This window comes from Musca domestica, unplaced genomic scaffold (genome assembly GCF_030504385.1).
Source record: "Musca domestica strain aabys unplaced genomic scaffold, Musca_domestica.polishedcontigs.V.1.1 5, whole genome shotgun sequence".
Lineage (NCBI taxonomy): Eukaryota > Metazoa > Arthropoda > Insecta > Diptera > Muscidae > Musca > Musca domestica.
This window is the reverse complement of record NW_026712346.1, coordinates 15,610,319-15,623,954: the sequence shown is the minus strand read 5'-3', so window position 1 is coordinate 15,623,954 and position 13,636 is coordinate 15,610,319. Positions and strand designations below refer to the sequence as shown.

At 36.2% G+C, this 13,636-nt stretch overlaps 3 long non-coding RNA genes across 4 annotated transcripts; 2 read left to right on the top strand and 1 right to left on the bottom strand.

Moving 5' to 3' along the window:
* Window positions 1–956: 956 nt before the first annotated feature.
* Window positions 957–1,923, top strand: LOC109612238 (uncharacterized). The gene is made up of 2 exons (XR_002194412.2): window positions 957–1,545; window positions 1,604–1,923. It is a non-coding gene; the product is annotated as an uncharacterized LOC109612238 (long non-coding RNA).
* A 2,624-nt stretch (window positions 1,924–4,547) lies between these two features.
* Window positions 4,548–5,581, bottom strand: LOC131805056 (uncharacterized). Its single transcript, XR_009343493.1, has 3 exons — window positions 5,340–5,581; window positions 5,007–5,276; window positions 4,548–4,937 (listed from the first exon to the last, which is right to left on the bottom strand). It is a non-coding gene; the product is annotated as an uncharacterized LOC131805056 (long non-coding RNA).
* Window positions 5,582–5,671: 90 nt separating this feature from the next.
* Window positions 5,672–13,324, top strand: LOC131805055 (uncharacterized). Of its 2 annotated transcripts, XR_009343492.1 has the most exons (5): window positions 5,673–6,578; window positions 11,475–11,792; window positions 11,951–12,489; window positions 12,553–12,637; window positions 12,707–13,324. It is a non-coding gene; the product is annotated as an uncharacterized LOC131805055 (long non-coding RNA). The 2 variants fall into 2 exon arrangements; XR_009343491.1 differs by having other exon boundaries at window positions 5,672–6,578; window positions 11,951–12,637.
* The last annotated feature ends 312 nt before the right edge of the window (window positions 13,325–13,636 follow it).

The window sequence follows — 13,636 nt, the reverse complement described above, 5'->3', positions numbered from 1 at the left end:
AAAATGGGCTATAAAGGAAAGATATAAAAACGGGCCTATATCAATGTAATGCCAAATAAATTGTTTGGCAGATTTTCTACTTTTCCTCGTTCAGATTCGTGTAAAAAGTTCGCAAAAAGAACATAAAAATTGTAGAAGACAGCGGTATTTTTTAAAGTAATTTTTGGAGATATTATTAGTAGTATAAAATAGTATAATCCTTTTAGGTCTGGGGCACAACTTCTCTTTTTCTTTGATGTTAACAATATCATAGTGCATTTAGATACAAAATTGTATGCTGATTAATGCACATTTTATTGGTAATGACGCGTTCTCGTTTATCCTGATTGACCCAAATTATTAGGATATATTTATGGCTTAATCCGAATTCATTCAACTAGATTTACCATATAAAAATAGATCTTCTCACCACCCGGCGTGGAATCTACGAACTAACCATGGCAGAAGAATACAGGTAGATGCATCAACGCTTGGGAGCATTGATATGTCAAAAAATTGTAATGTTTTTTTTAAATATAAGTAGATTTTTATATGTTTTCTTATTCTAAGTCAAAAGGAGGTTATTATAATTCGCGTTTTTTCAAAAATTTTTGCAAATTTAAATAATTTTTCATTTAACATTTTCAATTCCAAAATTGGTTTGACAGTTCATTGTCCCAGCAGCTGTGTCGACGCGTCTACCTATATTCTTCTACCATGGAACTAACCTAATGCTAGGAACACAATTGGAGCGAACGACGAATTTCGCCCAACGCGACGACAAAATGAGCCGCGAAAATTCGTCGTATAGAACACAATACCGACGAAATTATAAAACAGCTGACTACAATAAATCAGAGAATTGTAATGTTTATTAAAATTAACATAATGTGTATTATAGTAAAAGCTTATCTGCTTGTGCACTTCTTCACTCAGGCGCAAGTACACAAATAAATAAACAAATTATTTATGTTTTTTTATACGAATAACAGAAAGTAGAGTGACCATAAAAAATTTTAAAGTAAAAAGTAACTTTTAATTACTAAAACACATAAAATTCGTACAAGTATGGCCACCTTTTACTGTTTTGTTCGCCGTTCGCCGCCGTATGAAATAGAAATAAAGCTAATTGAGTTCTCGGCGACCGACGAAATTTTCGCCGGCGCCGTAATTGTGTGCACTTTCATATACACATATGTTTTTTTTTGACGACGAACATACGCCGCGAAAAATTCGTCGTTCGCTCCAATTGTGTTTCTAGCATAAAGCATCTCTATGGCCTGTTATTACATCGTTCCGATAGATAAAAAGTGGTGTCGCCGGACACATAAATCGTTTTTGGTTATTACAAGTTTTATTTAAGTATGAACTGTACGATAAGCAAATGCCGGACCATATTCCCTTTAACTTTATATTGATAATATGGCTATACCAACAAAATTTATTTAAATAAAAAGTGGATAATCGCAATTCGTTTTGTTTATTATTTTTAAACTAAAATGAAAACGCGATTGTGAAAAAATGCAGTGACTACCAGTTACTTTTACAAAAGCTTAGCATATTTCTGTAAAAAATGCATATATTTTAAAAGAAAGATGTAATAATTGTTATGTGTCCCTCTTAGGCAGCCTGAGATGTCTTGATATCGCCGACCAGCTCTGCCGACTCCCATTGGGGTGAGTCCCCATCCCAACATCCGGCTCAGGAACAACAACAATAAATTATGGGAATTCACCAACAAAAGAACAACACTATCATGATGAACATGATACCATCCAAATCCATAACGTCTGTTGACACATAAGCCATTTAGCCGCCCTCCATACATCTGATCATATCTTCCTTTTATTGTTTTTCCGCACAATCCCACACCACTTAACTCCCTTTTATTCCCTCCTTAACAACTCTTTAATACATCCTCATTTTTTTCTTTCTTTAAACATACATTAAGTCATTTTATTATAAGTAATGTTAAAACTAATATAAAAAAACTAACACAAAATTTTTTGAGTTTTGCCTTGTTAAGACGAAGATCATATGTTTTATGATTTATGTGTTTGTTTTCTCTTTCGAGACGAGCTTAATGATCTGAAATTTGCAGTGAAAAGGAAAGCCAGATAGACACTATCACACACTCACCAATATGCGACGCGTTTCGCCGCTGCTTAAGCGGCTCATCAGGCATATTTGGTGTGGATGATGGCTTACAAGGGCCGTTCTCTGGAAAGTAGTATATATTTCGAACTTATTGCAAATTAGCATATGCGAATTATACACTAGAAACTCTCCAGGTTCGACTCAAGTTCTATTGGCAGATCTTTTTCACAGCAAAGTTTTTGTTTTTGTAGTGATGGGAATTCACCAACAAAAGAACAACACTATCATGATGAACATGATACCATCCAAATCCATAACGTCTGTTGACACACAAGCCATTTAGCCGCCCTCCATACATTTGATCATATCTTCCTTTTATTGTTTTTCCGCACAATCCCACACCACTTAACTCCCTTTTATTCCCTCCTTAACAACTCTTTAACACATCCTCATTTTTTTCTTTCTTTAAACATACATTAAGTCATTTTATTATAAGTAATGTTAAAACTAATATAAAAAAACTAACACAAAATTTTTTGAGTTTTGCCTTGTTAAGGCGAAGATCATATGTTTTATGATTTATGTGTTTGTTTTCTCTTTCGAGACGAGTGAAAAGGAAAGCCAGATAGACACTATCATACACTCACCACTATGCGACGCGTTTCGCCGTTGCTTAAGCGGCTCATCAGGCATATTTGGTGTGGATGATGGCTTACAAGGGCCGTTCTTTGGAAAGTAGTATATATTTCGAACTTATTGCAAATTAGCATATGCGAATTATACACTAGAAACTCTCCAGGTTCGACTCAAGTTCTATTGGCAGATCTTTTTCACAGCAAAGTTTTTGTTTTTGTAGTGATGGGAATTCACCAACAAAAGAACAACACTATCATGATGAACATGATACCATCCAAATCCATAACGTCTGTTGACACACAAGCCATTTAGCCGCCCTCCATACATTCGATCATATCTTCCTTTTATTGTTTTTCCGCACAATCCCACACCACTTAACTCCCTTTTATTCCCTCCTTAACAACTCTTTAACACATCCTCATTTTTTTCTTTCTTTAAACATACATTAAGTCATTTTATTATAAGTAATGTTAAAACTAATATAAAAAAACTAACACAAAATTTTTTGAGTTTTGCCTTGTTAAGGCGAAGATCATATGTTTTATGATTTATGTGTTTGTTTTCTCTTTCGAGACGAGCTTAATGATCTGAAATTTGCAGTGAAAAGGAAAGCCAGATAGACACTATCACACACTCACCACTATGCGACGCGTTTCGCCGTTGCTTAAGCGGCTCATCAGGCATATTTGTTGTGGATGATGGCTTACAACGGCCGTTCTCTGGAAAGTAGTATATATTTCGAACTTATTGCAAATTAGCATATGCGAATTATACACTAGAAACTCTACAGGTTCGACTCAGGTTCTATTGGCAAATATTTTTCACAGCAAAGTTTTTGTTTTTGCACTAAAACAAGTGTATGCATTGGAAGCAATGTAGTTGTTGTGGACAAAAAATTCATCACTACAAAAACAAAAACTTTGCTGTGAAAAAGATCTGCCAATAGAACTTGAGTCGAACCTGAAGAGTTTCTAGTGTATAATTCGCATATGCTAATTTGCAATAAGTTCGAAATATATACTACTTTCCAGAGAACGGCCCTTGTAAGCCATCGTCCACACCAAATATACCTGATGAGCCGCTTAACCAACGGCGAAACGCGTCGCATAGTGGTGAGTGTGTGATAGTGTCTATCTGGCTTTCCTTTTCACTGCAAATTTCAGATCATTAAGCTCGTCTCGAAAGAGAAAACAAACACTAACACAAAATTGTTTAGATAAAATTATAAAAAAATATATATAAATTAAACTATAATAATAAAAATAACTCGTTAAAAGAGCCAAGTAATAATTATTTCCCTTTTTTTTAACTTTTTTTAAGCGAACGGTCTTTTGGCCAGATTAGAAGATAACTATAATGTTTTCTTTAGTCCTTTGGACGAACTCTAAACAATATCCAATAAGGATCATAACACAGAATTACTCTAATAAACAAGATTTACACTTTCGAGTATGCGACCCAGCCTAACGTCACCAAAAAAGAGCTCTTTTCTACACTGGACTCAAAGGGGAACCGACGAATAGTTTCAAAACTTGCCTACTAGGAACGTAAACGAATAATGTCCAAATAAAAACTCAATAAAACATTTAAGTTGACATACCTAACAGTACGTTTATATATATGAGGGTTAACCCACTGGATTTGGATTTAAATTGTCATATCCATTACTTTTACTTCAAATAAATCCTCTCAAAGTAGGTTAACCCTACAAAAAGTTCTAACGTAAACATGGCATAACTCTAACAGTAAATCACATAAATAAATTTAAAATAAATAATAAAGACACATAGAGGAATAAATTAAAAAAAAAAACTTACAAATATGAAAATCGGTTGTCGGTTGAAAAAATTTAATAAAATTCGTGATGTGTTTATGTGTTGTATGTGTTTGTAATTGTCAATAGGTCTGATACTCCAGGGTCACCTCAAATCCTGATGAAGTCTAACAATACTTCGTCACATCCGCAACTTTTTAACATTAGTCAGAATAAGCATTCGTTGGGTTGAAATTACTTAAATAATTAGAGGTTTATACGTAATCCCGGAACACTGTGACGTTAATAAACAGGTTGGAGACTTCACAGCATAAAATCAAAGTTGGAAGTATATTGGGTATTATTCTGGGTGCTGAGCTTTGATCTGACGAGTGGAGATTTAATTTAATGTGTCAGTGGTGTTAATGGAAATATTGCCCGCAAGATATCGCTGTCTGTACCCGACTCCGACCTGCCGAATAAAACAAGAATGGTTACGTTGGATATTTTTCTGTATATTCCCAGCACTTCATTTTCTTACCATATTTGTTTGTCGGAGTATATTTAAGAAACGGTTTAATTAACCTTTGACACTAAGGGTGGAAATACATAAAGCGCTTTTCTGGCTGGCTTAAGTCATCGGCTGGCTTCTTCGGAAATGAACAAAGTAGCCTAGGGCCAAAATCGAACTAAGTCAACCTAAACCTCCTTTGTTCATCTACGAAGAAGCCAGCCGATGACTTAAGCCAGCCAAATATGCTCTTTATGTATTTCCAGCCTTAAGGCTTGTTCTCTCCTCCCTCACAGTCACCTAATATATCATAATTGTTAATGTGTTTGCACATTTAATTTTTTTTAATATAAATATTTTTACCTAGTTACCAATTACACGTTTATTTTTATTTTTCTTTTCACAAAACAAAAGATTTTTTCACAATTTAAAATGTCAATATATTTCGATTATATGCTTAAAAAAGGCTTATTAGCTCAACACCACTAAATAACTAATCTTTTTTCCCATCAGTACTACCTTTTATAGGTTCGGGAACAAAAATGGCTCCTTTCCATTACAAGCCATTTTCCTAGCCCTCAAGATTTGTCCCTTTTTTCCTAAAACCAGTCGTCCCCCTCTAGGTTTATCTGCAACAAACCCTTTGCAACATTCTGAAATCCAATTTTCTCCGAACCTTTTTAAGAGTAACTTTCACTCTTGAAAACAACCCCTTTTGTCGATAATACCGTGTCATTCAATTTTTTCACACTTTGTTTTGTCCGAACACTTCCTAAAATTTGGAGACTTGGATTCACCATATGACCCAAATGTCAAAATGACGAAGATGTCGAAAACACCCAAAACACCAACAGCCAACACCACGCGGTATCGTTCCAGTTTTAATTATTAAAATTTTCATTAATACTTTTTTCTTTCTTTTCAGCTTTTTGTTGCAGGTATGGCCCCCATGCTGAGATGCAGGAAACATTAAATTCTTTCAATAGAGGCAAGTATTCCCGAGCGTTTATTTGGTCTTCTTATGGTGGAGAATATTGTTTCCTGTTTCCTTTCACATGTGGGGCTTTCGATCAGTGTGGGCAACGGATTGATGGCATGACAATCCAGTTGTCCACCCATATTTTATAAAGGGTGTAACGACAAACCATTACACCCCAACGAACCAAAAAAAAAGCAAGCAAAACGGCATGTGGGCATGGCTAAACATACTTGACACTATGTTTACCCCCTTTTCAGTGCCCAGGTGTCTCCATTATTTACTCCCCCATAAAAGAAAACAAAAAAAAAAACTTAGTGAACACGGCAGGTCACGAGAGGCATTACAGTGGCCTGCCCATCCGGGAGTGTTCATTATAGCTATCGCTGGCTTCCCCAACTCTATCGCATACTGGAAGCTAGTGGTATTTCATGGTTGGTGGCCACCATGTAGGCGAAAAAGCCCTTCCACGCAAAAATTTTGTTTGTTTACAAGGCCCGCAACAAAACTCCAGGGCTGACAAGGTCCGAAGGCAGGACTGGTGTTTTTTTACAGGTCAGTCGACTGGATAAAAAAAATTGGAACAGAAATCTGGTCACTCATAGCCGAATAATTCGGAAGATTACGTAAGTCATAATATTGATATCTAATTACTAAATAGGGTATTAATAGTGAAGTGCAATGATGATAGGGTGTAGAATCTTATTGGAGGTATAGTTCGGGCGTAGATGCATAATTACGAGGTAGGGTATAAATCATAAAATAATCACTTCTATATGAAAATCAGGTACATATGGGTATATCACAGACGTAATGTATATTGCACTATAGAGGTAAATATATGAATGGGACAAGCACAACATGTAATTAAGTCAACCTAATTCTAATATTGCACTTGTCTATCACGGAATTTAAATCTATATTGCACTAATACTTTATGTCTTTGACATGTTAAATACCAATGGATTTTCCTTGCATATCCTCGAGTTCATACATATTTTGTCCAACGGGCTTGACAATTCGAGCTTTAACAAATTTTTTGCAGAATTTTGAATTAATATTTTTCGAAAAGTCGGATAAGACGGTATTTCGCCGGTAGACTTCTTGTCCAGGTCGAAATTAACACACCCTTCCACGTTTATTATATTTTTCAGAACTTTTTATGTAAGCTCGATGTAAATTTTCTTTTATATTGGCTCTTATGAGTTCGTATGAGTTGGTCTATCCATATCAATGAGCTCATGGTCGGTTAAGGATTTCAATTTCCTTGTCAAGCTATTATCATGTCCATTTGAGTACATATGAAAGCCAAACAACGCAAAGAACGGTGTAACACTAGTCGAAGTGTGTATAGAATTTCTCAATGCACATTCTATTTCGGATAAATACATATCACAGTCTCTATGATCTTTATGGAGATATGTCCGAATGGCACAAATTACAGACTGGTAAACACGTTCCGATCCGTTGGACTGTGGCGAATATATGGCTGTTTTCATATGGTTTATTTGATAAGTTTCCATCAGCTCTTTGAACATTTTGGAGGTAAACTGTGCACCATTATCGCTGTGGATCACTTCGGGAACACCAAATTTATAAAAAATTTCATCGACAAGGAATTTTATCACGTTGCCGACGGTTGCCTCCCTCATTGCTTTGAGAAAGGTGAATTTGGTGAAGTGATCCACAGCGATGAAAATGTATGCATTACCTTTTTTCGATCTTGGGTATTTTCCTAAAAAAAACCTATATACAGCTTTTGGAGCGGGCTATCAGTTACTACCTCCTTTCCTATACTGGGCATCATATGCTGATTGCTAGCTTTGGTTTCCTTACGAACCTGACAGTTCCTTACGTATTCACGCACTTGAACGGTCATTTGAGGCCAATAGAAGAATCGTCTTATATGATCAAGGGTCTTTATTATCCCGCCATGTGCAGACGTCATAGAATTATGGGCTTTTTTATTATTTCTGAGGTTGTATTTGAGGGAATCCATAACCTCCATGTGAGTTCCTCATTTTCTTCCAAGCTAGGTAGTACCTTTTTAAAAACATACCCATCTTCTACTTTTAAATCTGGCAACTTTTCTTGGTTGTCGGTAACAGTTTTAATGAGATCAAGATATTCTTGACTCTCGAATTCTAGGGTTTCAAAATCTAAGCAGTCATTTTTCGTGATTTCGCTAATATTGGCAACTGGAGCCCTCGACAACATGTCCGCTACAACATTATCGCTTTCTTTCCATTAAATGCCTGCAATTGTAATGACCACCTAGCTAGTCTTCCCGTTAAATACTTTAAGGACATAAGCCATTTTAAAGAAGCGTGGTCCGTTATTACAGTGAATGACATCAATTCCACATATGGTCGAAACTTTTTGATAGCCATCACTGCAGCTAGACATTCTTTTTCTGTCACGCTATAATTGCGTTGACAGGAATTTAACTTTTGCGAATAAAACGCTATGGGGTGTTCTTCCCCCTTATTATTCAGTTGATATAGCACAGCCCCAATTCCACATTCCGAAGCATCGCATTGAATGTAGAAATGTTTTGAAAAATCCGCATGGCGAAGGACTGGGGCAGATGTTAAAGCCTTTTTTAATGCTTCAAAAGCTTTTCTAGCTTCCTCAGTGATTTTAAATTTATTATTCTTTTTTTGTGTATCGGTGAGTGGAGCGGAGATGGCTGCAAAACCTTTAATGAAACGCCTATACCATCCCGCTGTCCCTAAGAAGCTTCTAACTTCTCTTGCGCTACGTGGTTCTGCGATTTTATTAATGGCTTTTACCTTGTCTGGGTCCGTCTTTAGTTTTCCATCACCAATGACAAATCCCAAATACCTCAGTTCGTGGAAACAGAACTGGGACTTCTTAAGCCCTATCGTTAGATTTGCTTTCTTTAAGCACTCTGCTACTTCCCATAATAGACGCAAATGCTCGTCAAAATCACTAGAGATGACCAGCAGGTCGTCTAAATAAATAAAAACGTTTTTTTTTTCAGGTGTGACGGTATAACTTTGTCCATCAACCTACATAAGCGTTGGGCCGCGTTACAAAGACCGAACGGCATCACCCTAAATTGATATAACGGGCGAGCAGGGACTGTAAACGCTGTGTATGCTTTGCTTTCATCATCCAATTCTATCTGCCAAAATGCAAACTTTAAATCAACACTGCTGATGTAGTATGTCTCGTCGATTCTGCTTAAGATGCCATCAATATTTTGGAGCGGAGCATATACGATGGATTGAACTGCAGGAGATATTGGGTAATGGCGATCCTTTACAGGTTCAGCGCCGTCTATCAACTTAATGGAATGTTTGTCCAAAGAAGTTTTGCCCAATCCTTTTTCCTCGAATGTATCAAAATTCTTCAGGACTTTATCTAGTCTTTCCTGTTGCTGTGGTGTTAACTCATGGGGGTTTAATTTATAATTCTCCCAGTTAACCATGTCATTTTTAATCTGTTCTTTCTTCAGTTCATCCACTCTAATTACCTCAGGGGCAACGTGGAATAATTTCCAAAAATCAACCCCTAACTATATCTCTTGTTCCAAGTCAGGGCATAGATATAATTCAATATCCTTTTCAATCTCGTTATATTTGATTTTTAGTTTTACTTTACCGATTATTCGGTGCTGATTCCCCGCAGCAGTCTTTACAATAGAAAATATGGGTGCTACTCCTTTGCCTAGTTCCTGTATAATTTCCCTACAGCCTTTTCCCATTAAACTCACTGAGGCCCCTGAGTCTAGCAACCCTTTTAATCGGATTCCTTCGGTTTCAACATCTGCAATCTGCAATTCCATTACTGCTTCGGTTTATGGCTTCGACAATTATTTTAAAATTTCTTCTCTTATATCTAAATTTTTGACGAACTTTGGGAATTTTTTTACAGTATTTTGGATAATTAAATTCCCCGAATATTCTATCCCTAACTTCATCATAATTTTTCCGACGCTAATCAAGCGGAATTTGATTTCTTCTTTGGGCGTAGGTTTTTGCGTTATGACATTCATTATTGTTCTGAAGTTTAATGTTTGGATAGATTACTTTCCGGGGTTGTAATTCGGACGCGAGCCTCCTTCCATCTCTACGCCCTTCTTGTAGTTTCGCTGCTGACAAATACCACACTTTGTCGTTGTAGTTCCAGGATTGCCACATTTGTAGCAAAAAAGAGATCTCGTGGTCTCTTCACACTCACGAACACCATGTCCAGTTTTTTTACAATTCCAGCTGCGGTTTTAATCGCCTATCATATTGGACAGCGGACACTTCAATTTCTTCATCTGCATGTGATTGTTCTGCCACTAAGTCCATTTCCTCGTAAAATTCGCTAACTTGCCTAATTGGACGAGATGTTGTAAAGACTGGTTTATTTTCTCGCCTCAAGAAGTTTTTTTAGCCTCGTTGCACTCGATTCGGAGTTGCTCAACAGAGGTGACCTGTATTGGGTAGACAATTCTCCCGATGTTATCTTTTATATTCTTTTTCATTATCTTGATCATATCAAATTCCGAAATTGGTTGAACCAATTTTGTTCGGATTTGACCCATTGTGTGGAAGAAGCTATCTACCGATTCATTAGCGTGTTGCTTTCTTTGGGCTAGGTCAGTGAGAATCTCAAAATTAGAGCGAGATGATTGATACTGACTCAATAGACTGTAATTTAGTTCCTCCCAGTCATGAAATTGATGGGTCTTTTGAAAGAGCCAATACCACGACTCTGCTCTACCGGAATTTTATACTGCTTCTGGTAATACTCAAGTCTATAAACAAAATCTTCTACACCTAAACCATTTGAGCTACCATCAAAATTTAGTCCCAGTTTGTTTATACGAACGATATTCATTCCCTTGGTTGATTCAATGGGCAGTGGTCTACCCGGATAAGTACTTATTGGGGGTAAACTATTATTGGAAGTTGTTGGGGCGTCGCTGTTTGGAACGGTATTGCTATGAGAAAGATTAGGAATATCGTTGTTTCGGGCTGATACATTTTGAGCTATATTGGTGTTTGAATTTAGAGCTATTGGCACATTCGCAAGAGGTTGTGTATGCTGGACCGTATTTTGAACGATCTTCTGCATATTAATCGATAATTCGCTTAATGACTTTCTAATTTCGTTCATTTCAGATTGGACAGACTGAACCGAACTCTCTAAGGCCTTTATTTGGTCTGTATTCTGCACATTTCTATTTTGCTCCAAGGCATCTTGCAAGAACACAGGTCCTAGGGAATTCATGAGGGGGATTCGGTTATTTATCGTTTCTGAAAAATCATGGACGTTACTACCACCTGTCGGTGTTTCTTCAGACATTTCTGTTGAGTCACTGGCTACCTTTGTTTTCTTTCCTTCTGAATTATCTATGGTTCTATTTAAATCAAATAACAGTGGTCTATCTCTCTTTTTAGCTTTTACTTTGAACCTAGTCCCTGTAGTCATTACACCTTTTTATCAACGCAAAAATACAATTTAAACACAATTCTATTTATAAATATTTTTATCTGTCTTTACAGGAGGTTTTTTGGAGAGGAGTGGTGTGTGCGGTTTCAGGCTATTGTGGCCTTTATGGAAATGATGGATCAATCAAACACTAACAATAAAAAAACAACAATTTAATACGTGCACTATAGCGCCTCCCACCGAAGACGTTACAGCTTTTCCAGATCATCTAAACGGATACATCTGTCCTCTGGTTAAATCCAGAGTGGATACCCTGTTAATGAATCTGTGTCACTATTAAATTTCAAACGGATACTATTCCCTGCTATCTATCCAAGATAATTTGTGCGAAACCGCTTAACCTTCTGATCAGCGGGTCACAACCTATCTTGGTCTGTATTTTTCATCACATACTTTCCATGTAAAACAAGGGTTCCAAACGTTTTTGTACATCAAGTTCAGGCACCAGTCCAGAATGGTTACAAAAACCTTTGAATTCGTCGTTCCAAATGCAAAGTAGTAATTGTGGTCTATTTTCTTTTACTTCTAGTGGTCTATTTCCAAGTGTCTCGATGGAATACACCTCCTAACTTCTACAAACCCTATGGTTTCTTTTGTTTGGGCGCCATATGGTGAATCCAAGTCTCCAAATTTTAGGAAGTGTTCGGACAACCGAAAGATCCGTGTCGGCAAAACAAAGTGTGAAAAAAATTGAATGACACGGTATTATCGACAAAAGGGGTTGTTTTTAAGAGTGAAAGTTACTTAAAAAAAGGTTCGGAGAAAATTGGATTTCAGAATGTTGCAAAGGGTTTGTTGCAGATAAACCTAGAGGGGGACGACTGGTTTTAGGAAAAAAAGGGACAAATCTTGAGGGCTAGGAAAATGGCTTGTAATGGAAAGGAGCCATTTTTGTTCCCGAACCTATAAAAGGTAGTACTGATGGGAAAAAAGATTAGTTATTTAGTGGTGTTGAGCTAATAAGCCTTTTTTAAGCATATAATCGAAATATATTGACATTTTAAATTGTGAAAAAATCTTTTGTTTTGTGAAAAGAAAAATAAAAATAAACGTGTAATTGGTAACTAGGTAAAAATATTTAAATTAAAAAAAATTAAATGTGCAAACACATTAATAATTATGATATATTAGGTGACTGTGAGGGAGGAGAGAACAAGCCTTAAGTGTCAAAGGTTAATTAAACCGTTTCTTAAATATACTCCGACAAACAAATATGGTAAGAAAATGAAGTGCTGGGAATGGACAGAAAAATATCCAACGTAACCATTCTTGTTTTATTCGGCAGGTCGGATTCGGGTACAGACAGCGATATCTTGTGGGCAATATTACCATTAACACCACTGACCAACATTCGTAATTAACGTGGTAAGTCAACTGTACCCAACAATATAGTGTCACAAGAGTACCATCTATGGGTGAACTGACACATTAAATTAAATCTCAACTCGTCAGATCAAAGCTCAGCACCCAGAATAATACCCAATATACTTCCAACTTTGATTTTATGCTGTGAAGTCTCCAACCTGTTTATTAACGTCACAGTGTTCCGGGATTACGTATAAACCTCTAATTATTTAAGTAATTCCAACCCAACGAATGCTTATTCTGACTAATGTTAAAAAGTTGCGGATGTGACGAAGTATTGTTAGACTTCATCAGGATTTGAATGGTCGTAGAGGTGACCCTGGAGTATCAGACCTATTGACAATTACAAACACATACAACACATAAACACATCACGAATTTTATTAAATTTTTCAACCGACAACCAATTTTCATATTTTTAAGTTCTTTTTATTTATTCCTCTATGTGTCTTTATTATTTATTTTAAATTTATTTGTGTGATTTACTGTTAGAGTTAGGTATGTCAACTTAAATGTTTTATTGAGTTTTTATTTGGACATTATTCGTTTACGTTCCTAGTAGGCAAGTTTTGAAACTATTCGTCGGTTCCCCTTTGAGTCCAGTGTAGAAAAGAGCTCTTTTTTTTGGTGACGTTAGGGTGGGTCGTATACTCGAAAATGTAAAGCTTTTTTATTAGAGTAATTCTGTGTTATGATCCTTATTGATATTGTTTAGAGTTCGTCTAAAGAACTAAAGACTATAGTTATCTTATAATCTGGTCAAAAGACCGTTCGTTTAAAAAAAAAGAAATAATTATTACTTGGCTCTATACTATTTTAACAAGTTATTTTTATAATTATAGTTTAATTT